A 27,337-nucleotide genomic window follows, 5' to 3' on the forward strand; every position below is an offset into this window, starting at 1 on the left:
TTCCTGGTTTTATCACTGAAAGTCCCATGTCCTATGAACCCACTCAGGCCTGGACAAATTAGATGTTGGTCACCCTAAACAGGCCAGTATCTATGTTGTGTTATCATCTCCAGTGTACCTGTTGATACATCTTCCCTCCTCCCAGTATGTGTGTTACTACAGGTAATAAAGAGCATGAGCAGTACATGCCCAGATCAACTAAGATGGATATTTCCTCAAAATCTATCACTAGTAAATGATCAACAGAAAATCAACAAGCCCAATGTCAGCAGACAGACTTTGAATTCAGAAACATTCGCTTTTTTTATCAAGAATCTAGGGCCTGATAAAACATTCTATTGGAACAATTGTGTCTTAGTCTACTCAGGCTGCATAACAAAATGCTATGGGCTGAGTGTTTTAAACAACATAAATTTATTTTCTGACAATTTTGGAGGCTGGAAGTCCAAGATCAAGGAGGGTGCCAGCGTGGTTGGATTCTGGTGAGGACTCTCTTCCTGGCATAGTCCCCCACATCCCCTCTCCTTCCAGTTCTCCAGGGAAGAGCATGTTTGTAGAATTTACTCATGATTTACAGTGATTGAGTGAGTCACCAGAAGAAAGTGAAACAGCTAATCCCAGGCAGATCCCAAATTTCTGCTCAGACCCTGGAAGGACCTCTGGGCAATGCCAACCACAGAATATCAATTTACTTCTTAAAATTATTTTGCCCAGAGATCCCTGGGCGGCGCAGCGGTTTGGCACCTGCCATTGTCCCAGGGCGCGATCCTGGAGAACGGGGATCGAATCCCACATCGGGCTCCCGGTGCATGGAGCCTGCTTCTCTCTCTGCCTGTGTCTCTGCCTCTCTCTCTCTCTGCGTGTGTGACTATCATAAATAAAATAAAATAAAATAAAATAAAATAAAATAAAATAAAATAAAATAAAATTATTTTTCCCAAAAGCAATCACACAGTGGTTCTCAGGCTCTCCAAACTGGAATGGGCTGAGTACTTCTGGATTATTTGGACTTTATTCTTAGCTTCTTCAAAAAACACAATACACTCATAATTATTCTGACACAGAATTCTTGTATCCAGGTAAGTCAAATATTTTAAAATTAAGGAAATACACCCCAACTAGAGCATTTTAATGATTTTTTTCTTTGCAATGGTCTGGAGATAGAAACATGTCCAAAACATAGCTTGCTGGCCTGCTATTATCTATGGTATTAAATCTTTTCTAAAAACCACAGCTGTAAAGAACAACAACAAAAATTCTTAACCATGACATCAGCCAGCAAACATAGTAAATTTGAAAACTTATAAAATTTTATCTTTAGTGTCATTAATCTCCTCCCCCCACCATACAACTTTTCAGAATCCCTTCTTTTTTTTTTTTAAGATTTTATTTATTTATTCATGAGAGACACAGAGAGAGGCAGAGACACAGGCAGAGGGAGAAGCAGGCTCCTGGCAGGAACCCCAATGCAGGACTCAATCCCAGACCCTGGGATCACTCCCTGAACCAAAGGCAGATGCTCAATTGCTGAGCCACCCAAGTGTCTCAGAATCCCTTCTTTTATGAACATCTAGTGCCATTGTCTTTTTTCCCCACTATTTTCAAGAAAATTGCCTGTATCTGCATATGAATTTAAATCCCTGCTCTTTCTCCCCACCAATAGATATATATTTAAACCTCATCTCTGTCTATGAAAATGATCTAATTGCTTGGTAAATAATTTCAGAGACTAGGTAGTTCATAGTAGGTGACCTGCTCGTACTATCTTTGAAAATAGCACTAAATATTGACTCTTTTTGAAAATACACTGGTGCCTTGTGTAGGGCTTCCAGGACTGCCATAACAAAATACCACAAACCAGTTTGCTTAAACAACACAAATTTATTTTCTCACAGTTCTTAAGTTGAAAGTCCAAGACCAAAGTGTGAGCAGGCTTGTTTCTCCTGAGGCTTTCTTCCTTGGCTTGCAAGTGTCTGCCTTCTTACTGTATCCTCACATGTTTTTTTCCTCTGCATACAGGCATCCCTGGTGTCTCCTGCTCTTCTTATAAGAACACCAGTTACACTGGATTAGGGCTCCACCATTATGACCTCATTTAACCTTAATTATCTACTTAAAGGCCCTACCTCCAAGTATATTGGAGGTTAGGGCTTTAATATATGAATTACTAGAGATTAACAAAAGTAAAGAGAAGAAAATCACAACAGATAAAGATTCATAGGGTGCCTGGTTGGCTCAGTCAGTTGAGTATCCAACTCTTGATTTCACCTCAGGTCATGATCTCAGGGTTGTGAGATAGAGCCCTACATCAGGCTCCTTGCTCAGCAGAGGAGTCTGCTTCTCTCTCTCTCCCCCTGCCCATCCCCTTGCTTGCTCTCTGTCTCTCCTTCAGTAAATGAATAAATCTAAAAAAAGATAAAGATTCACAAAATAGAGAAGAGAATCAAAGCATGCAACTATGGAAAGGCATCAGTTCACAAAGGAAGACAGCAAGAGAGAATGAAAAGAATAAGGGAACTACAAAACCAGAAAATAGCTTATAAGATAGAATTAATAAGTTCTTAGCTAAAAATAATTACTTTAAATGTAACTGGATTAAATTTTTCAATCAAAAGATATAGAGTATTCCCCAAATGAATGAGAACATATAATGTTTTTCCTTCTCCGACTGACTTACTTCACTCAGCATAATACCCTCCAGTTCCATCCACGTTGAAGCAAATGGTGGGAATATAAATAATAGTGAAAGGGAATATAAGGGAAGGGAAAAGAAATGTGTGGGAAATATCAGAAAGGGAGACAGAACGTAAAGACTGCTAACTCTGGGAAACGAAATAGGGGTGGTAGAAGGGGAGGAGGGCGGGGGGTGGGAGTGAATGGGTGACGGGCACTGGGGATTATTCAGTATGTTAGTAAATTGAACACCAATAAAAAATAAATTAAAAAAAAAGATATAGAGTAGATGGACAGATTAAAAAAGCATGGCCCAACTATATAATGCCCATAAGAGACTCATTTTAGCATTAATAACACATAAGGCTTATGTGAATTGATGAAAAAAAGGTATTCCATGAAAGTTGAAAGCAAAAGAGCAGCGGTAACAATACCTAAATCAGACAAAACAGATTTTATGCCAAATATTATAATAAGAGAAAAAGAGAAAAAAAAAAGAGAAAAAGAAAGTCATTGTATCACTATGATATCATTATATCATGACTTTCTTTTGGGGGTCAATGCCTCAAGAGGATATAATAATCATAAATATATATGCACCCATTGTTGAAGCATCTAAATATATTAAACAAATGCTAACAGATCTGCTGGGAGAAATATACAAAAGTAAAAAAAAAAAAATAGTAAGGGACCCAGATACCCCACTTTCAATAATGAATAGATCATCCGCACAGAAAATTAACAAGGAAATGTTAGACTTGAATCATACTTTAGACCAAAAGGACTTAACAGACATATACATAATATTCCATCCAACAATGGCAGAATACACCTTCTTCTAAGTGTACACAGAATATTCTCGAGGATAGACCACAAAACAAGTTTTAGCAAATTTAAGGTAAAAATCATACCAAGTATCTTTTTAAACCACAATAATATGGAACTAGAAATCAATAATAGGAGTAAAGCTAGAAAATTCACAAATATGTGGAAATTAAACAACACACTCCTGAGCTACCAATAGGTCAAAGTAGAAACCCAAAGAGAAATAAAAAAATATCCTGAAACAGATCAATGGAAACACAAGATGCTGAATTCTATGAGATGCTCCAAAAACAATTCTAAAAGAGATTTTACAGCAATAAATTGTTACACTGAGAAAAAAAGATCTCAAATGAACAACCTAATTGAAGACCTAGAAAAAGAACAAACTAAATGCAATTAGCAAAAGAAAGGAAATAACAAAGATCAGAGCAGAAAATAAATGAAATACCAGAATTAAAATAGAAAAGGTCAACTAAATCATGAACCGATCTCTTAAAGATAAACAAAATTGAGAAATATTTAGCTAGACTAAGAAAAAAAAATAGGAAAGACTCCAATAAATAAAACCAAAATCAGAGGAAGAGACATCACAACTGATACCACAGAAATACAAAGAATCCTAAGAGACTACTATGAATAATTACACACCAAAAACAAAACAAAACACCTTGGATCAACTAGAAAAAAAAATGCGTAAATTCCTAAAAACTACAACTTACCAAGACTGAATCAAGAAAATTTGAACAGACCAATAGAGTAAAGAGATTGAATCAGTAATCAAAAACCTCCCAAAAAAGAAGGGCTCAGGACCAGATCGTTTCACTCATGAATTTTACCAAATTTAAAAAAAAATTAATCCCAATCTTTCTTAAACTCTCAAAAAATTGAAGAGGAGGGAATATTCTTAAACTTATTTTATAAAGGCAGCACTACCATGATACTAAAACTACTCAAGGACACAATAAGAAAAGAAAATTATAGGCCAATATTCTTGATGAACATATATTCATATTTCCTATGGAACTGAAAAAACTGTTCTCCAACACTATGTGAAAGAGATATAGTTACTCTCCATTCTCTCCAATACTTAGTATTGTCAATCCTTCTAATTTTAATCATTCTTAAGTATGTGTAGTATGTCTCTTTGTATTAGGAGGACAAAACTTTTTTTTCCAGAGACCTCCTGGAAGTCAATGTATTGGCCATGGCCAGATCTCATGCCCATGTCTCAGCTACAAGGCTGTGTCTCGTGTCTATGCCTTAGCAAGGTGTGGCACTTTTAGCCTCGAGTAGAAGATGATTCTCCAGCAAAAAGAAGGGAAATGGAATGGTGTTATTTGGACAACTGACAATGCTTCCCAAGTGTCCCAAGGTTCACCGGTTGAGATCGACTGCAAGCTGCTGAATGCAGTGATAAGGACTTGATAACTGAGTTCTTTTAAAAGAAGATAAAAACGCAAAGCAGACTCAAGTTTTGAGCTTGGGTTATTAGATACAATTGGCATTAGTGGGAAAGGTGTGGAGCCAGATTTGGTTCACCCTGTATTTGCAGAATCAGACTCTGTTGACCCACAGCCCTTCCAGTGGTTTCTGGGATTTTGAAGTACAGTTCAGTCTCCCTGGGTCTTTTAAGAACTTTACAAGTTGTCTGGAAGGAACAAATCACGCCTACTCTGAGGAAATTAGAGTGAGTGGATCAGAACTGGTTGTCATCATATCATTAGCTCAAGTATGAAATATAGCAAGAATCCATGTCCCACCACATGCCTTTGAATCCTGATGAACTAGCTAGGTGTCTTTCCTATCAAGAGAGCCTACTTAAAGCACTGACATTTGGATGGAAATCCTAGGAAAAGTTGGTAGTGTGTTCCCCAAGTTTTAGGGCAAGTATTTGCAGAGAAAGATTATCTACGTTGCTAGTATATTTCAAGTTAATCATCCCTCCTCTTAGGGTGTTCCCAACGACAGTGACAATACAATGGCAAAAAGCCATTGTTACAGTCCATGTCGCAACATTAAAAATATGAGCATGCTAGGAAATGATCTCTAATAACCAGAGTTTGATCTCCATTTTTATTTATGCAGACACAAAGGACTATTTGGGTTAGTAATTATATTTTTGGCATTTCCTGGGGTTTCAAATTACTTACTGGAAACAGGCTGCTGAATTCAAATACTGGATTCTAAACTTCTTATTAATCTATAAGCCATTGCTCAACAAAGATAATGGAAATGCGGTACCAGTAAGTCACAACTTGGAATGGAAAGTAGATTATTGGAATTCAGAGTGGATTTTTAGGATTTTGGTAACAGCTTCTTACAAAAACTTTAGTGGACTTACCATGTGACTGAGACAGACCTAGAAATTTTAATTTTTTTTTCTTTTTCAGTTCTGCTATTATGGAGTTGTTTGTTTCTAGAGAAAATCTAGCATTTTTTTTCAAGTCTTGCCAAGGATATGTCTGTATTATTTAATTTACCACCGTGTGCTTCAGTTTTCAAATTCCATTATGCATACTACCATGTATAGCTCTGTGTGCAAGTGTGTGGGTGCATGTGTGTACAGAGAAAGAAAGAGAGTGTTTCAAAATTGCCTCAAGAAAATACTCAATATCCAGCCAGTAATAGCCTATGAAAGCCAATTTCTTAATAGGGAAAGAGATAATTATGAGCATAAACACAGCACTTTTGGGACTCCTTCTCTCAGATTCCCTGGAGAACATATGTTCTCAGAGCCCAGAGGGAGATTTCTACCACCCCCACTCAGCATGCCCTCTGCATAACAGGCTGACTCTGAGATAAGGGAGAGAATCAATCTTCAAACAACCCTTTCTCTACCTTCCACTTATGATAATGGCAAGTTGGATGCATTACTGTCCTATCTTAAAATCTACTCTTAAGTCTGTGTGTATATGTGGTGTGTGTGTGTGTGTGTGTGTGTGTGTGAGAGAGAGAGAGAGAGAGAGAGAGACTATCTTCTACACAAAAACAGAAAAAAGGCATAATTCTCTTTTCCTTCCAATACAACCAGCTTCATGTTCAGGTCAGAAGACAGAAAGCTTATTAACCAAGGCTCAACTCTATGCAAATATTAGCCTTGTTGCATTTTTATCTTTGTCCTTTCTCTTTCCCCTTTCCCAGTGTTCTGATCATACACTCAGCTTCACTGCTCTCCCTCCCCTCCTCCATCACTAATGCCTGCAAGGGGATCTGATCGAGTATCAATTCCCATCATAAGTCTATCTGGGTGACTTGAAGCGATGATACTCCACGTTTTCCCACACAACACATGTGATGGATGCCACTCACATGTCAGACACACTGCTGAGGATGTAAAGGGTGAAAATTCCACTCTTTTCTCTTATAAGCATAGGAAAAAAGCTAAGTGCAGGTGAGTAAGAGAAAGCTATTGCAGGGATAATGTTAAATCTGCTTTAATTTACAGAGTGACATAATTTGCAAGTTTCATTACTTCTGTCCCATCTTACCAGTGTGACTCTTAATGGTGGCTTTCCTTTCAGATCCTTTCTCCATTTTTCCTATCCTTTTTGGGCCCTGAGAGGGTACCTTTATGACCTGCTTTACCTCTGTTTTTTTATCTTCTAGCCAGTTGAGACAGCAACAGAAATTTGGAAGGCAGGAGGAAAGGGAACTTAGTGTATTTGTTCTCATATCTTTCTCTGCTGGCCATGGAACCTCTTCCAAAGGCCACTTGACTCCTGGCAGGCAGCCTTCTTCCATATCTGCAACCTGTGTTATAGCTACTGCTCTCTCTGGTGTCCAGGAATAGTTCCCTCCCCGTATCCCCCAGGGATGAGGGAAGAGGGGAGATGGAGGCCTCCCTGTTATTAACCCTGGGGTACTTAACCAACCCTTGCTGGTTCCTCTTAACTTTGTTTGCACCTTTGTAATAGTCCACAATTGAGTATGCCACTCTGTTTTCTCTTCCCTGCTGGGACCCTGATTAATGTTACAGTTGGGAACCAATACCTCTCCCAAGAGTTCTGATGCTTAATAGGATGTTGTTCTTGTTGATATCATGAAGACTGAAAACCCATGATATCTAAAAGGAATCTCCCTCAAATGGTGGATGTGGATTCTGGCAACTGAGAGTTGAGTTATTTGAGTACAAGATATCCATTCTTCATTAGCACTGCCTCAATGGCTTTTTTCTCCCTGAACTACTAGGGCACATCTTTCTTTCCATGCTTTTTCTCTTTACCAGGGTAGTGTCCTTCAATCAATATTTTAAGGATGGCCAAGAATCCATAAAGCCTTTTGTGACCCATGTTTTCCATTCTTAATCCAAGAGTTTACAACAATCTCCCAGAAACACATACACACACACATACACCTTTTAACAATTATAATTTTAATACTCTAAACATGAATTCTTACTATTTATCAGATCTCAGACAATGGTTTGGTTCATGGTCTGATATTGAGTCTTGTATAAACGGACATTAGAGTAAAGAAGTTAAAAGCATGCCATTTGCTTTCAGAGCCAGATGGGCTGGGTTGGAGGCTTAGATCTTCCATTAGCCCTCTGTATGTGTATATGTTATATAACTTTGCTATATGTCAGCTTCCTGAAAGGAGAAAGATATAACAATACTTTCACATGATCATTGTGAAAATCAAATGGGATATTTGTCCTGTTTTTAAGCATGTGCCTGATGCATAGTCTATGCTAAGTAAATATTAGCTAAAACAAAAATATAAAGAACAGATTGTGGTGTTTCCATTAAGCTCCTTGAAGGTAACAGCCTGCCTTCACATCTTTGTGTTCTCCTCAATAGATTTTCAATACATACTGTGGATGGATAGGTGATGGATGATGGATGGCGTCAAGGAGATCAGCCTCAAATAAAAACTTATTGAGGCTACTTTAGATTTTACTTGGCAGAGACGACATTTTAAGAATTTCCAACCAGTCCTTTGAGCCCCTGGATGTGCTTTTTCTTTCTGCTTAATTCACTTGAGTCATAGGTGCACACTCTTGCATTTACAGGTTGTCTTTTCACTTTTCTTTCAAATTCCCTTCTCCATGTTTTGCCGTCCTCATTCCAGCTTTTTGGAAGCTTCAAACAGGTATTTATCTCCTTTGAGGATTATTTTCATGTTTCTTTAAAAGCAAAGGGTGCAGTTCCTGCCAAAGCTAACAGTAAAGGATAGAAGAGATCATTAGTTGACTAAATATTTCCAAAACAAAAGTTGGGAAATTTCACCCCAAGGGTATTGGTATTTCCAGCCATTCTCTATGGATCAACAATTAGACCAAGTTCATCTATCAATTATGAAACAGCCCAGAAAGAATTTGGACTTTAATCTTTGCCAAGTAGCAAAACGAACTGAAAAGTATGGAAAAATACCACACAAATGCCCAAGTTAATTTACTTCTATGTCTGTTACTGTTTTTTCTCTTAACTAGCCAGAAGTTACTAAATCCAAGTCATTATTTCTTTTACCACCTACTATGTGATAGGCACTCTGTATACCCATTAAAAGAATTCCTTTGGAATGAAATCTAGTTTAATTAAAATAATCCCTATGATGCATTTGCATTATTTGGCAAAGGTAGATTCTTCACTTTTTGACCAGAATGGTTTCATCTGTGATTGAATTCATCAGCTACCATGGCTTCAGGTTTTCCAAAGCTGGTAGAGTGGACAGTGCATAGATTTTGGAGTCATTTTTAAATCTGGTTGCATAGTTACCAGTTTTGTGGCTAAGCAAGTTCTTTTGTCTGTGTGATCCTCTTTCCTCCTGAAAAATGAGTGTAATAGGATTTACCTCACTATGCAGAGCTGAAGGATGAATGCAATAGTGCAACCATCTAATATCATTTTCCCTCATCACTTTATACTCATGCATTTTACACAGCATCTAGAACATACTGGAACAAATGCAAGCACTACATAACTTGGTTTTGATTCCTTATTTAACGATCACAAGAGTAGAAATTTAACCAAATTTATTTTGTGAATTTTATATTTCTATGAAAGAAATAACTTGCGCTTTGATGTGAGATTATTGAAACTTATCTTTTTTCATGGCAAGAGGAAAGTCCTTGTCTTGACTCCTATATGCACATCTATCTCAGATTAGTGGGTTAGTGAAAATACGGGAATAGCCGACATAACCCCTTAGTGCTAAGGTTCTAAATAAATTAAGTTCTGAGGCTTTTTGCCTTTTTTTTTCCCACTTGAATAGGAACTCTGAGAGCTTGTCCTGGGGAAATCTCCTTTTAATAAAGATAATATATGTGAAGGAGCCAAGGCCTGTTTGTGGATGTTGAAGAGTATATCAGTACACAGGGTACTACTATAGTATTAGCTGTGGAAGCCAAATTAGGCTAACTTAAGTAACAAAAGTCTCCTAAGTTGGGTATTGGATAACTCACAACATTAAGAGCCTGGACAGCTGAGCTCAGAAATTGGGGGAAAAAAAACAAACAAGAGAAGTTGGGTACCGTTAAGATCCTGTGGCAGAAATAGTCTTTGCGGACTGCTGCCACCAACCTTGACACTTTTCAAAAAGACTTTAAGTTCTAACAGAGCTACCACAATTAATCTCTAACTACCTCTGTATAGATGTGCTACATTCTTGAGATTAATGTTCTAGTTGTGAGCATCTGATCATCCAGTATAGGTCACATGATTATGCCCTACTCACCATGGAGCTTGGGAAAGACAGAGATCTGTAATGCAGATGGAGAGAAGAGGGGCCTTGATTTTAAGCTATCATGATTCTTTAAAAATAGGTAGGTAGCTAACAGTACTGTATAAAATTTTGTAACTATGTGAGATGATGGATGTTAACCAAATGTATAGTGGTAATTATTTTGTAATATGTACATGTATGAAATGATTATGTTGTACATCTTAAACTAATACACTTTATATGTATTAATTTATACATATAGCTCATAGTCTCATGACCCCACATACAGATGTGTTCTTTGCAAGGGCTATGGCTGCATTTTGATGGATATAAACTTTCTAGCATGAGCTGGCTGTACATCCTGTATTTAGTTGAGTCTGGCCTCTGAACTCTTGTCATGCTCAGAGCTAAGAGTTCTCTAGAGCCCAGTAAAATTACCAGTGAGCACATCCCCAGAAGTGAGACATCCATGATGGAGATATTGGCTATTGATTTGCTCAAAAATGAAAAATGGAAAATGGATTGCTGAGGTATTTGAAGACATCATGTTAAAAGCGTCTTGTTCCCACCAACAGTGCAAGAGGATTCCCCTTTTTCCACATCCTCTCCAACATTTGTGGTTTCCTGCCTTGTTAATTTTCCCCATTCTCACTGGTGTGAGGTGGTATCTCATTGTGGTTTTGATTTGTATTTCCCTGATGGCAAGTGATGTGGAGCATTTTCTCATGTGCTTGTTGGCCATGCCTCTGTCTTCCTCTGTGAGATTTCTGTTCATGTCTTTTGCCCATTTCATGATTGGATTGTTTGTTTCTTTGCTGTTGGGTTTAATAAGTTCTTTATAGATCTTGGAAACTAGCCCTTTATCTGATATGTCATTTGCAAATATCTTCTCCCATTCTGTAGGTTGTCTTTTAGTTTTGTTGACTGATGTGGTTTATGTATACAATGGAATATTACTCAGCCATTAGAAATGACAAATACCCACCATTTGCTTCGACGTGGATGGAACTGGAGGGTATTATGCTGAGTGAAATAAGTCAATCGGAGAAGGACAAACATTATATGGTCTCATTTATTTGGGGAATATAAAAAATAGTGAAAGGGAATAAAGGGGAAAGGAGAAAAAATAAGTGGGAAATATCAGAGAGGGAAACAAAACATGAAAGACTCCTAACTCTGGGAAACGAACTAGGGGTGGTGGAAGGCGAGGTGGGCGGGGGGTGGGGGTGATGGGCACTGAGGTGGGCACTTGACTGGATGGGCACTGGGTGTTATTCTATATGCTGACAAATTGAACACCGATAAAAAATAAATTTATTTAAAAAAAGCTTCTTGTTTAATTTTCGGTACTGAACAATGTTTGTTTCCTTCATTTCTGGTCACAGAGGAATAGTTTTGCCAGAGGAAGAGAGGTAACTAAAATATGATAGCAAGACCCCATCTCATTGGGTAGTTTGGGTGGTAAAAAGATGGTGCAAGTCAAGTATTTAGTGCAATACTTACTGCTTAATACTTATTCATTAAATTCTAGTAATTATTATTATTATTATTATTATTCATGGTATTATCCTGTGTATTACTTATCTCTTCAGTTGAAAGTAACAGATATTTGACTCCTACTAGCATTATCAAATAAAATTTATAAAGGAAATCATTGAAGGAAGTATCTTGTGTTCACAGAATCAAAGGAAGGGCTAAAGCCCCTCTTTTCTACATTGGCTAAGACTCAGAGGTGAGAGAGCTGACCATGTCTAAAGATACAAGTGATTTGGTTTTGCAGGACTATAAACCCTGGTCAGATATGGAGTTGTTCTCATTTCTTCTACCCTGTACATTAAAGCAGAGATTATAACTTCCTTACCTTTGTGTCCCCATGTTGCTCAGCACAATGCCTGCCACATGGTACATGTTCAATAAAAATTTATTGAACTAAATTACCAGCCTATTGATGGGGATGCTAAATAAATATGGCTGGCAAAACAAAACAAAACAAAGCAAAGTCAAGATCTATAGAAATAGCAATGTATCTGATTTTGGTGGTACAGATGGAGGCCACATTGGGATGAAGACTTTGAGTGGTAGCCTGAGGCTACTTTTCCTCTTCACAAATATAAATGAGATAAAGCTAATACAGCTTGAGTGTCCAGACGTCACTGCTGTGTTCTCTTCTTTCTGTTTTTGGAATCTTCCTCTGCTTTGGAGGAAGTAGAGAGATAAGACCTATTCCTCTTAACCCCTCGGGGCACAAGATTGGCCGCCTTTATTATATTACAGGAGCTGTCTGCCTCAATTGCATTGACAAGACCTGCCAGGCCTGTGCACACATCCTGATCTTTCTAATCCCTTCAGTTCCATCACCTGGACATTTTATTTGAAATTGATTTTTAAATGTCTGAGTAATTGAGGTTTATGTGTAGTTGCCCCTCTGAAACAGAGGTAAGCTGAGGCTGCTTATAGCCTCATTAAATGCTGATTAAAAGTTATTACATTACTGGAGCCTTCAATTGGTGCCATTCCTCAGGGCGCCTATCAGAGAATGGATTCCACACTTGGCAGATCTGAGAGTCTGGAGAGTAGAAACTGTACAGAGTTGGGATTTGCATCCCCTGTTCATCTTCCACAGATGACCAGCTCTCATAGGAGAGCTATTTTCAAGGCTTCCCATCTCCGGGACACATACAAGCCTTCAGGCTCTGGTGAAGACAAAATATCCACTTTTTTCCCCAGAGACATGAGACTCTCACTGGAGTCAATCTTATAATCGGAGTTTTGAGATAGGAAGTCTAATGTTTTTGGCACCTAGAACCCCTCTTTCTGTCTTCCCCCACCCCCACCCCAGGGTCCTACTCATACCCTGTATGTGTGGTCCTGGACTTGTTCTTTATCATAAGAGTTGACCTTCAGATTTGGCACAAAAGCAAGAAAGACAAAGAGGGCCTTCATGGAATAAAAGAGACCACTAAGAATGGTTATGGTCTTAAAGACATTCTCCGTCCTCCCTGCCCTTGATAATAGCTTTGCTGCTGCCCATTGCCAGAGGCATACAATTTTGAAGTTGGAAGTGATGTGGGCAGTCAGGTTTTGACATTGACGTCAAGAAGTCCTGGGTTTAAATCTTGCCTCAACCCATTAAAACCTGGATAGCCATGGGTAAAATCCTGAGTCTCTCTTTGGCTCAGTTCCTTTATTTGTGAAATGGAGACATCAGAGCCTCCTTCACAGGATAAGTGTGTGAATATATAGTGAAATAAGACATATAAAGGGCTGGACATAAAAGAAAAGTTCAGTCATTATGAGTTATTCTTCCCTAAAGAGATTGTAAAGGTCATCTAAAAAACAAAGAAACAAAAACAAAATAAAAAAAAAACCACTTGACCCTTGCAGTTTTTTGTTTTTTTGTTTTTTGTCTTGGGTTCTTCATTATGGATCATGACGTCTGGGTTGCATAAAAAGGCATCAATAATGTTCTGGAGAAAAAAAAAAAAGGCAGGGTTCTGAGGACCTCCAACCTCTCCTGGAACAGACACTATCTGGAGCAGCTCATTTTTGTCTATTTTATACACTGTAAAAATTATGTAATATTCCTATTGAAAATGTTATATAACTTTAAAAAGAAAAATTGACTACTATTACTGTATTAGAAAATTCATGGCATTCATAAGGTGAAGAAATCCGTTTCCCATCACACTGCAATGTCTTCTTAGTACACCAGGGGGCAGAAGCTCCTTGGCATGTATATAAAGAAATTTCACAACCTGTCTGGACTAGTGCATCACTAAAGCTTTTACAGCAGAGAACAGAATGGACACAGATTCAGTTAATTAAGGCTCTAGGATTTGGAATTCTCTCTCTTTCTAAGCCAAAACCCAGAGCAGCTGAACTCTGTAGTTGGTCTTTCCAGAGTTGCTCCTAATACATTGTCAGTTTCTATTCCATTCCAGTTTCTATTCTATTTCTTGCTCTGAACTGGCCATTGGATAGGAATTCAACAAGTATTGGTCAGTAGGAAAGTCTCCATTCCAAGCAGATCAGACCTCAGTCCTCATGGCTTGTGCTGGTTTTCCCCGAAAGGCCCCTGCAGTATATGTTTTGTGCTGAACATATGCCAACAAAACTAACAACCGAGAGAAGCTGCTGGAGGAGGGCTATGGCAGACAGGACCTCACATGGGAGGCAATGATTGAGATGGGTCCTTCCACTGGTACCTGGGGGGCTCAGTGGTTGAGTGTCTACCTTTGGCTTAGGTCATGATCCCAGGGTTCTGGGACTGAGTCCTGCATCAGGCTCCCTGCATGCCTGCATGGAGCCTGCTTCTCCCTCTGTCTATATCCCTGCCTCTCTCTCTGTGTGTCTCTCATGAATAAATAAATAAAATATTTGAGAGAGAGAGAGAGAGATTGAGATGGCCCCTTTCAGAGTTAAGACTTTAAAGAGAAGAGAAAAGGCAAGTGATTCTTGGTAGGATCCAGAGTCAGAGCAAAAGTGAAAGAGGCAAGGCTGAGCAGAGTGTGTGGGTAAGAAAAAGATGTGAGGATTCAAAATAAATGGGAAAATATATTTTCCTGGATGATGCTTAGAAAATGTTGGGTCCCTGGTGTGCCTGCGTGGCTCAGTCATTTAAGCGTCCAACTCTTGGTTTTGGCTCCATTTGTGATCTCAAGGTGGTGAGATGGAAACCCACGACAAGCTCTGTGCTCAGCGGGTGTTTGATTCTCTCTTTCTCTCTCTCTCTCTCCCTCTCCCTCTCCCTCTCCTTCTCCCTCCCTCTCTCTCTTTCTGTCCCCTCCTACCCCCTCTCTAAAATAAATAAAACTTTAAGAAAAAATTTTAAGAAAATATTGGGTCCCTGTCCTCACTTTTGATCAGAGAATTCAGTCACTATTAAGCAGTGCAAACAGAATTCTTCTCCCAAAGTATTTAGCCAGGAATCTATGTCCCTTTCCAAAAAGGAGAGGAAAGAAATGGGGCAAAAGGTTAGGCCACAATTTATTGGGCATTAGTATGTGACAGGTACTTAACTAGACACTTTAAAGTGGGCTCATTTAACACAAAAAGCAGCCCTATTCATACATTCATTTATTCATTCAACATAAATGTATTCAGTGTTAACATGAGCTTTGCACAAAAAGCTCAGAATTTTGAACACCCCATGTTCTCCTCCTTGTGGAAGTTATATTTGCAGGAGAGAGAAGAACAATAAAATAAACTAATCCTTGGTAAGCATGAAGAAATATTGGGTAGACATGCTTATCTCTGTCTTGAAGAAAAGATACTGAGGCATGGGGCACTTATGCAAAATATCCAGTCAACAGCAAACCCAGAAATGGATGTCTTTGAGTCCTGTGCTTTTAACCACAAGGTCTTTCTCATTCATTCTCTTGGTATCTTTGGGAAATTTCTATTCTTTTCCTTTGACAAACTCTAATCTTTTGAACCAAAGGAACCAGCCAAGGTCCACGGAATACCTTTGAGAAACATACCAGGCCCCATACCTGACCATGGGATGATTTTGAGTTCTTTGGAGACTTTTTCTTTCAGAGCCTTGAACCCTACTTCATATTCTCTAATCAGATGAAATCACATAATTGCTCTTAACCCATCTCAGCTCAGTTTCAGGTATGAATTTATAGATTGCTGCTTCCAGGCCCCTGTAGTCTTACTGTAACTTAATAACCTGATTTTACAGTTTTTCTGGTTTAGTCACTTATTGGAGCCTTTGGGTATTCTTTCCCTCCTCTACTTCTTCTTAAAGAAACAGGCTCATAGCCCAGAGCAAAAGAAAACACATTAGAGTTCCCATCTATACAATTAGGGACAAAGGGTTTCCCTCTGCAGGCTCTGTCCTAGAAATTGGCTTCCCAGTGAAGCATCTTTAATAAAAGGTCTTTAATGAAAGTCTCATCTTTGAGACCTAGGCAGGATTTCCTGTGAAAGTGAAGAGCCTCCAACTACAAAATATTACAAATGGCATATACTGTTTCTCAAGATGATTTCAGAGTATTTATGTACTATTTATGTATGCATCTCTCTTTCTCTCTCAATATAAATAAATGTCACTGAACTAAAATGATTTGAGTGCATCCAGGTGGTAGATCCAATGTGATTGCGTGTGTCTTGTGTGTGCTGGCAGAGCAAAAGGAGATTTGCATTCCCCTCACTTGTTATTTTTCTTTGTTCATTGAAATGTGACATACACATTAAATACACATTTCTCTCTTCCAGAAGAAAAAATATCTCTAAAATAAACAAGAGAGAAAATTCTCCTTTCTCCTTAGCACTCCTGTTTTAGGGGGAAAATTCAGAAGATACGTGCTAAGACATGCAACAGTTTTAAAGAAAACACATTGTGTTAGACCCAACATAGAAGATTCAAAAATCATTGTCTCTGTCCTCAAAGACTGACCTATCTACAAAAGCAAGCTCACAAATTCTGTAGAAAATAGCAAGGAAGAGCCTTGGGTGAAGAAAATGAGGGCAAAGAGAATATGAACAGGGTAAGTAGTATACACACTTTTCAATATGCCTGTAAGTGTTCCCAAAGAGGATGCAAACCTATTAAAACTACCCCCTTAAGCACCCCCCCACACACCCTTAGAGTCACCAAAGTTGCCAACACTGCCTCCTGCAATGAATCTCAACTGATGAAATAAAAGCTCAACTCCTCCTCTTAACCTTCAAAACTTTCAAGGTCAAGATCCTACCTCCCTTCCTCCTTTATTTTTTCCTTTAAAGATTTTTTTAAAGATTATGAAAATAAATAAAATAAAGATTTATTTATTCATGAGAGACACACAGAGAGAGAGACAGAGAGACAGAGACATAGACAGAGGGAGAAGCAGGCTCCCTTCAGGGAGCCTGATGTGAGACTCAGTCCCAGGACTGCTGGATCACAACCTGAGCCAAAGGCAGACACTCAACCACTGAGTCACCCAGGTGCCCCTCCCTTCCTCCTTTCTGAACTTCCGCCTCAGGAAATGCACCCACTCTCTGCCATGTAAGCCAGGTTTCAGCCACCCCAAGAATACCACTGTCTTCCAGTTTCTCTGTATCTTTTCTCTGTGTATTTACAGTCAAGGGTCTAGATGAAATAGCCAACCACATAGGGAAGACAGAAAAAAAGAAAGGAGCCCAGGATGAACCCTGGGGATACTCCAGTATTTAGAGGTCAGACATAGTATAAGAAGGCAGAAAAAAAAAAAAAGACAGAAAGAGATATTCTTGAGATGGAAAGAAATGTAGGAGAGTATGGATCTCAGAAACCAAGGGAAGAGTTTCAGGAAGTGGAGAGTGGCCAACTGCCGGTTGAGTGGTGTGAAGAAAGAGACATGTCTATTGGTTGTTAATATGGACATCATGGAGTTGTCTTCATGGGATGTAGGAGAAGGAAACCTAACTGACTAAGTTCAAGGGAGAAGAGCAGATGAAGGAATGGAGTTCTCGTAGGAATTACTCTCTGTGGGGTATTTTCCAAAATAGCTTAACCTAATCTTTAACAAGTCCATGATACAGAAAAAAATATATATATATATTCCAGACAAAACTCCATTTAAGGCTAAACTATGTAAGAGATAAAATCAGTTCCAATATAGAAACCTTATTTGTATTGTTATTCAACTAAACCAACAAGAAAAGCATTTTGGATATAATTGAGGAAATGTGAATCTAAACTAGATATTAGATGATATTAATTTGTTAATTGTGTTAAGTAAGATAATATTATCCTGGCTATGTAATAAAATGCACTTATTTTTAGGGAATGTATTTGCTCTATAGAGTGAAAGCAAAAAATGAACAGAATGATGAAGGAAATATGACCAGAGTTAATAATTTTTAAATTTGTATGGTGAGTACAAGGGGGCTCATTACAAGGTTCTACTTTTATGTATACTTCAAATTTATCATAATAAATGTCAAAATAGTTGTACTGTGAGGGAGAACAGAGAAATGGGACAGTAGCTAGAGAAGAATACAGGTTGAGGGAAATTTGGGATTTTTTTAAGACTTTTTTTTTAAAAAAAAGAGCAATTTTAGGTTCACAAGAAAATTGAGAGGAAAGAGATTTCTCATGTACATCTAACCCCACAAATCTACAGCCTCTCCCATTATCAACATCCCCCACCAGAATTGTAACATTTGTTACAATTGATGACCATACATTGGCACAATGTAATTACCCAAGGTTTATAGTTTACCTTAGGGGTCACCTTTGGTGTTGTACCTTCTATAGGTTTGGCCAAGTGTATAACGACATGTATCCATCATTATATCACACAGAATAATTTCATTGCCCTAAAAATCTATGTTCTGCCTCTACATCCCTCTACCGCCTCCCCCCTCCGCCCCCCACTCAGCCCATGGAAACTACTGATCATTTTATTGTCTCCATAGTTTTGCCTTTCTGGAATGTCTTATAATTGGAATCATATAAATGATATAGAAATGGAATCATAGCATTTTTCAGAATTTTGTTTTCACTTAGTAATATGCATTAAAGACTCTTCCCTGTCTTTGCATGGTTTGATAGCTCATTTCTTTTTAGCACGGAAAAATATTTCGTCGTGTGGATGTACCAGCTTACCCCCTCACCTACAGAAGGAAACCGTGATTGCTTTTACTTTTTGTCAATTACAACTAAAGCTGTTGTAAACATCCATGTCAAAATTTTTATATGAACATGAATTTCCAACTCTTGGTAAATACAGAGAAATGCGACTGCTGGATCATTCTGTAAAAGTATGTGTAGTTTTATAAGAAACCACAAACTATCCCTCAAAGTGTCTGTACCATTTTGCATTTCCACCACGAATGAAATTTCACACTGTTCCACAGCTAAATCGGCATTCGGTATTGTCACTGTTTGGATTTTGGCTATTCTAATAGGTATATAGTGATATCTCATTGTCATTTTTATTTTAATTTCCCTGATGACACGTAATGTGGATATCTTTTCATATGTTCATTTGGCATTTGTATATCTTCTCTAATGAGGTTTCTGTTAAGCTCTTTTGCCTGTTTTTTAATCAGGTTGTTTATTTTCTGATGTTGAGTTTTAAGACTTCTTTGCATACTTTAGAGGAAAGTCCTATATCATATATGTCTTTTCGTCTAAGTGTCTTCTCCCAGTTTGTGTCTTGTCTGCTAATTCTACTAATTGATATTGTTTTTTGCAAGCATAAGTTCTAAGTTTTAGTGAAATTCAGCTTATTCGTTATTTCTTTCATGGATCATGCCTTTGGTGTATAAAAAAACCCATCACTATACCCAAGATCATCTAAACTTTCTTCTATTTTATTTTCTATGAGTTTTATAGTTTTGCATTTTGCATTTAGGTCTATAATCTGTACTGAGTTAATTTTTATGTAAGGTGTGAGGTCTGTGTTCAAATTTATTAATTTGTATGTAGGTGTCCAATTGTCCCAGCACCATTTGTTAAAAAGACTCTGTTCCATTGTATTGCCTTTGGTCTTTCATCAAAGATCAGTTGACAATATGTGGGCCTATTTCTTGGCTCTCTATTCTGTTCCACTCATTTATTATTTCACTAATACCATACTGTCTTGATTACTATAGCTTTATAGTTAGTCTTAAAATCCAGTAGTGTTAATCTTCTTTGTTCATCTTCAATATTGTGTTGACTGTTCTCAGTATTTTACCACTCCATACAAACCATAGATTCAGTTTACCAAGTCCACAAAATAATTTGTTGGGACTTTGATTAGGATTGCACTGAATCTATTGATCAAATTGGGAATAACTGACATCTTAACACTATTGAGTCTCCCTGTCCAAGAACATAAAATATCTCTCCATTTATTTAGTTTTTTGGTTTTGTTTACCACAGCTTTGTAGTTTTCCTCATATATAGACCTTGTACATCTTTTTAAAATCTTTATACCTAAGTATTTCATTTATTTGGGTGCTAATGTAAATGGTATCATGTTTTTAACTTCAAATTCCACTTATTCATTGCTGCAATACAGGTATACTTTTGTATATTAACCTTTGATCCTGCAACCTTACTATAATTATGGATTCGTCCTAGGAGTTTTCTTGTCTGTTCTTTCAGATTTTCTACATAGACTATCATGTCATCTGCAAGAAAAGAAAAGAAAAGAAAAAAGACACTTTAATTTCTTCCTGTCAAATCTGTATACTTTTTCTTGTCTAATTGCATTGACAAGGACTTCCTGTATGATATTAAAAAGAAGTGGTGAGTGGAGACAAACTTCTCTTATGCCAGATCTTAGTGGGAAAGCTTCAAGTTTCTCACCATCAAGAATGATGTTAGCTGTAGGTTTTTTTGTAGATATTCTTTATCAGGTAGAAAAATTTCTCCTCTATTTCCAGTTTACTGAAAGTTTTTATCATGCATGGGTGTTAGATTTTGTCAGATGCTTTTGCTGCCTCTGTTGATATGATCAATGGGTCTTCTTTAAGCCTCTTAATGTGATTAATTATATTAACTGATTTTCTGATATTGTACCAGTCTTGCATACGTGAGAGATGATGTATTATTCTTTTTATACATTCTTGGATTTGATTTTCTAATATTTTGTTAAAGATTTTTGCATCTATGATCATGAGAGATATTGGTCTATAGTTTTCTTTCTTGTAATGTCTTTTTCCAGTTTTGACATTAGGGTTGAACTGACTTCCTGGGACGCCTGGGTGGCTCAGCAGTTTTAGCCCTGCCTTTGGCCCAGGGCATGATCCTGGAGTCTCAGGATCGAGTCTCACATCAGGCTCCCTGCATAGAGCCTGATTCTCCCTCTGCCTGTGTCTCTGCCTCCCAGTCTCTCTCTCTCTGTGTCTTTCATGAGTAAATAAATAAAATCTTTAAAAAAAAAATGACCTCCTAAAGTTAGTTAGGAAATTTTCCCTCTGCTTCTATCTTCTGAAAGAAATTGTGGAGCATTCGTATAATTTCTTCCTTTAATATTTGATAGAATTCACCAGTGAACTCATCTGGGTCTTTGAGGAAAGTTTTTAAATTGTTCTTTAAAGAAAAAACTAGATAATTTCTGTGATGACAAGGATCCAAGAGAAAAGGAGAAATAGATGATACAGGAAACACAGGGAAAAGTCATGGTTATAAGGACCTAAGGAGACTAGAGGGACTCTATCAACTGCAAGTTCAGAATTTGCCCTCTGAATTTTGAAAGAAAAAAAGTAGGCAAGTGGGCCAGTGAGCTTGGTACTAGAAAGGAGGATACCTTTCCCTTAGGTCAATTCTACTTTTTCAGTGACCCATTAAATGAACTCATCAGCTAAGAAGTAGTCCATGGTGATATGGAAGGTAGAAGAAGAAGGGAGATTGTATGAAATAGATAATCCAGGAAGGGAAAAGTATACTTAGATTGCCAAGTGGTATTAAGAATTCATTAGAGATGTGGAGTCATTAATTGCAAATGAAAAGCATCAGTACTCTCAATAGTTTCCTCTGGCAATATCCTCTAGCAATTATTCAGGTGAAAGCATAAAGTTGGTAGTTGGTTCCGACCAGGTTGGGGTTTTGCAATGTATGTACATATATATCGGGAATAATCAAATGAACGAGTTAAAATATTTGGAAGGGACCAATTATAAAGATAGAAGTGGAATTTACACTAGCTAAGGAGGAAAGTGAAGACATGCAGAAGGGAGGTAATAGAGAGTGACAAGTTTAACCCCAAGGATTGGGCAGCCTTCATATTTATTGAACAAAAGCCATGTTTTTGGCACTACTTGAAGTATTTTATATGTATTAATTTATCAAATCATTCCAACAACCCTAGATGTATTGTTACTATTTACCACCTAAAGATGAATAAACTGAAGGACAGAAAGGTTAAGGGACTTGTGAGCACTCCCACAACTGTTAAATGCTGGTTTAGAAGCCTGATAGCACAGGTCCAAAGCACTAAAACACTAATGACACAGACTCATTTACCATTTTTGGAGTAGGTGTTGTGAAATAGGTGAGCTGATGGCTAGGAGGTAGTGGTCAGAGAATGACATGCTTAAGATAGAGTTTGAACATGAGAAAATGTGGTAGAGAAAAAAAAATCACTAGAGATGAGAAGATTAAGGAAATAAAGAGCCTAAGAGTTGGATGACAAATTATGACAGATATTGGGGCCTTCGAGAATGGTGACAAGTGTTAAGGAAACAGATTTCCTTACTGCAGGACTTCTGAAAGAGAGTCTCATAAGCTGACTTCTTTTATGACATACCAAAAGGGAAAAACATATGTTTCATTTCTCATATTTATTCATCATCATATTCTTTCTCTCAAAACTTATAATAATATATTCATAGGGAACTAGTCCAAGAAACAATGCAGAGAAACTAACTCCAGGGCGAAGCCTAAATCATATCTCCATCCAATGCCTAATGCCTACATACCTAATCTTTATTGCCCCCTACCCTGAATTAACTAAGAAATAGTTCTGAAAATATTTATATTTCACTAAGGGACAAACATATGCCTTTGAAGAATTATTTATTACAGAACTTTGAAAATTTCTGCTTTCATTCATCTCTGTCTACGTTGAACTCTAGTCCAAATGGTCAAATGAACCGCAATTAGGAGTGCCAGAAAAATCTCAGCTACAAACCACGCCCCCCATAGCAATTCAGGCCTGCTTTTCAGGCTTCAGAGTTTGAGATGAAGCAAATAATCTTCAAGATAAACATTTGATCTTCCCCCTTGCTGAAGTCAACCTGAATTCTTGGTTTTTGAGACTTACTCAGGATCAGTCCTCTGTGATTGTGGAACTCTGTGCTGCCCTGTACTTAGAGACCTGGACACAGTTCAAATCAATAAAAGAAAGAAAGAAAGAAAGAAAGAAAGAAAGAAAGAAAGAAAGAAAGAAAGAAAGAAAGAAAGAAAGAAAGAAAGAAAGAAAGAAAGAAAGAAAAAGAAAGAAAGAAAAAACACCCTTTTCCTCCTATTTTCTCTACTAGTGGAAATCTTTTAAACTGCTGAACTTTTTATTGGTTATTTGTTACTGTCATTTGCCATTGTCTGTTCCCAAGATGATGGATCTGTCACTAAATCTACTTCTCCCTAAGCCTTGGTGGGAATTGAATTGACATTCAAGTGCAAACAGCCCAGCCACTAACCATGATACAGTTCCAGCCACCATTACCTCCTGTCCAGATTAATTTTAATCATTTTGAAACAACATGTGAGTGGTAAAGTTAAAGTCAGTGAAGAAAGGAATGATAACTGGCAATAATTCCCTCAAGTCACTCTCAACCTGTCTCCCATTGTTATATATTACTTCAGCAACTGGAATGCATTTGCTTCCAGTTTCTTGAGTTACCAAACTGGTTTAGAATGGCCATCTTTCATATTCCTATGGGCTATATTATTATCACAGTGCTCCTATATACTAGGAGTACATTTTCATTGGAATTTCCCAAACATGATTCTCTCTTCTCTTTCCACAAAAGAGGAGCCATGGAACACATCTAAATAAAAAGTACTTTTTGGCGGGGGAGGGGAGCACCTGGGTGGCATAGTCAGTTAAGCAACCAACTCTTGGTTTCAGCTCAGGTTGTGACCTTGGGGTCATGAGATTAAGTCCCATGTCAGGCTCTGAGCTCAGCGGTGAGTCTGCTTCTCTCTCTCCCTCTGCCCCTTCCTCCTCTTTCTAAAATAAACAAATCTTTAAAAAAAATTTAAAAGCATTATTTTTTATTTGATAGCCCTAGGCCCATGTAAATGATGATCAATAATTTATGGCAAACAAGCCCAGTGCCACTGATTTCTTTACAGTGTTCCACTTTTTCTAACAACAAATCTCTATTTATCTATCATCTATCATCTGTCATCTATCTATGTATAATCTATTTATCTACCTATCATCTATCTATCATCTATGTATCTATCATCTATCTATCTATCTTATATAAGAGTTATTGGCAGTGTGTTGGAAAAATACACTGAACACAAAATTAAGCCCAAAGGTCTCAATAAATTCTGGTGACAATATGGGATGGACTTAAATGTGCCAAAGAGATCTGTAGAGGGACGCGTGGATGGTTCAGTGGTTAAGCTCTGCTTTCGGTTCAGGGTGTGATCCTGGAGTTCAGGCTCCCTGAGGGGAGTCTTCTTCTTCCTCTCCCTCTGCCTATGTCTCTGCCTCTCTCTGTGTGTCTGTCATGAATAAATAAATAAAATATTTTTAAAAAAGAGAGAGAGAGAGAGATTTGTAGAAGTTAAAGTTCATTCATATTCCTCTACAGGAAACGTTCTAAATCAGCTTTTTAAAATCAACTTTATTGAGATGTAATTTACAAACAATAAAAAGGCCACATTTGAAATGCACAAATCAATGAGCTTTGAAATATATGGAAACAAACATAACCATTGGCAAAAATAGGAAATAAAACACTTCCAATTTCTATCTCAAAGTTCTTTAGAGTCCCTTTCCAGACATTGCCTACCCCCATAGGAAACTCCTATTTTGAATCTATTTCTGAGTGTTTTGCCTGTTTTTTGGCCTGCTGTTGACTTTATATAAGTGAAATTATATAATATGTACTGTTGTGTAGCTGGCTTCATTAGCTCATTGTGATACTTCTTTTCTTCCAAGTTTTTATTTACATTCCAGTTAGTTAACTGGATATTAGTGTGATATTAGTATCAAGTGTAAAATTTAGATTCATCACTTACATACATCACCCAGTGCTCATCACAATAAGTGCACTCATTAATCCCCATCACTCATTTAGCCCATGCCCCCACCCACCACTCCTCCAGCAACCCTCTGTTTATTCTCTATAGTTAAAAGTCTGTTTTATGATACTTTCAAACTCCATCTATTTTATTTTTAGTTTTTCCTTTTAACTCTATGTTCCATACCGAATTGATTTTTTTATATGTTGTGGAGAATGGCTGAGGTTTGTGTTTTTCCCATTGGAGTAAAACATTTTCTTTCTATATAGAATTATGTTAATGCCTTTGTTGAAAATCAACCATGTGACCATATGTATGGGTCTATTACTGGAATACCTGTTATGTTCAACTGATCTAAATATGTATATTTACCTAATATTATACTGCCTTGATTACTGTAGATTTGTTGTAATGCTTAAAATCATATAATGCAAGCACCCAACTCATTTTGCTTTCTCCAAACCATTTTGGCTATTTCACATCTTTTGCATTGCTATATAATTTTAGAATCAGCTTGTAAGATTTTTAGAAGCCTGGTAAAATTATCATTGCAATTTTGTTGAATCTATACATTAATTTGTAAAAAACTGACAACATCCTTGTATCATCCAATCCATGAACATGATTTATCTCCCCATTTATTTAAAAATTCTTTAATTTCACTAAGCAATATTCTGCAATTTTTAACATAGAGTTTTTGCACGTTTGTATATTTTTATGGTATTGTAAATATAATTAAAAATTTTTATGTTTAATTGCTTATTGTTAATATGTAGAATTAGTAGATTTTTGTATTATAACATACGTCCTGTGACTTCATTAAATTTGTTCATTCATTCACATAGCTATTTCTTTTTTTTTTTATTTTTATTTATTTATGATAGTCACAGAGAGAGAGAGAGAGAGAGAGAGAGAGAGAGGCAGAGACACAGGCAGAGGGAGAAGCAGGCTCCATGCACCGGGATCCCGACGTGGGATTCGATCCCGAGTCTCCAGGATCGCGCCCTGGGCCAAAGGCAGGCGTCAAACTGCTGCGCCACCCAGGGATCCCCACATAGGTATTTCTAAAGACTATTTAGGATTTCCTACATAGATATTTCTATTGTAAGTGAATAAAGGCAGTTATATTTCTTTTTTTTTTTTTCTAATCCATTATGCTTTTTACATGCCCACTTAACTGGCTAGGACTCCTAATAGAAGTTTGAATAGAAGTGATAAGAATGAACATAATTGACTTGTTTTTAAGCTTAGTGAGAAAATATTCAATATATCACCATTTTTGGATGGTATTCACTGCAAATTTTCATAGATGCCCTTAATCAGGTTGATTTTGACCTTTCAATATGTTGTATTCTCATTACTATTCAATTAAAAATATTTTCTTATCTCTCTTAGTATTTCTTCTTAAACATATTGGTTATTTAGAAGTAGGTTGCTTAGTTTATAAATATTTAGAAACTTTTCTAGATATTATATTGTTATAAATTACTAATTTAATTATGTTGTGGCTAGAGAACATATTTTGTAACATTTATCTCTTTTAAAATACACTGAGGCTTATTGTATGGCCAAGTATGTGGTTTTTATTCATACTCCGTACACATTTATAAAGAATACATTTACATCTTTATCCATTCTTTTGTAAAACTTACTATCTTTATAACTACTTGCTTGAATTGTAATATAGCCATACGTACTTTCTTATGCTTACTTTTAACCAGATATATCTTTTTCCCTTTTTTATCTTTTCAACTTATCTGTGGCTTTATACTTACAATATGTTTCTAGTGTATGGCATATAATTGGGACGTGGCTTTTTTTATCTAACCTGCTAGTATTCACATTTTAATTCAAATCTTTAGTTTAATTACAGTTAATATAATTATTGATATGGTTCTACTAAAGTCTGCTATCTTGCTATTTGTTTTCTATTTGTCCAAAGTGTTTTTTTTCTTTTTTTCCTTTCCTGCTTTTTTCTCTTAATCAACTATTTGTAGTGAGCCATTTAGTAACCCTATTGGGTTTTTAGCTATAACTTACTATTTTTATTGATTACTTTAGTATTAAAAGTATGCAACCTTAATGTGTCAATGTTTATTACAAATTGATATTTTACACCTCTCATTTTCTTCTTCCCAATTCCCATTACACATTTCAAAATAATAATATATTTACCCACCCCCACATACTTTGTGCTATTTTTGTCATATCTCTGTATTTCTGTTAATGAAGGATATTTTCTCTATATATAGAATATGAGATGTCAGTTTTTTTCAGCACTTAAAAAAATGCCATTCCATTATCTTCCTACTTTCATTGTTTCTGATGAAGTCTGCTATCATACTTCTAGTTTCCCTGTATTAGATTTTCTCTGTGCTTAAGATGTTTTATTTCTTTATTTTTGAATTTCTTCTGTTTAATGTTTCTAAGTGTGTCTTTCTTTGTATTCTCTTCTTTTGTGGGTTCATTGAGCATTTTGAATCTATAAGTCAATGGTTTTCATCAAATAAA

At 36.9% G+C, this 27,337-nt stretch overlaps 1 long non-coding RNA gene across 1 annotated transcript in view; it reads right to left on the reverse strand.

The window, feature by feature from the left end:
* Positions 1-7,851: 7,851 nt before the first annotated feature.
* The window catches only part of LOC144301107 (uncharacterized), a 94,144-nt gene continuing 74,658 nt past the window's right edge, over positions 7,852-27,337 (reverse strand). The window contains exon 6 of the long non-coding RNA XR_013367835.1: positions 7,852-8,656. This is a non-coding gene — a long non-coding RNA (uncharacterized LOC144301107). The remainder of the gene's footprint in view (positions 8,657-27,337) is intronic.

The sequence above is a fragment of the Canis aureus genome, chromosome 29 (assembly GCF_053574225.1).
Source record: "Canis aureus isolate CA01 chromosome 29, VMU_Caureus_v.1.0, whole genome shotgun sequence".
In the NCBI taxonomy this organism is placed as follows: Eukaryota; Metazoa; Chordata; class Mammalia; order Carnivora; family Canidae; genus Canis; species Canis aureus.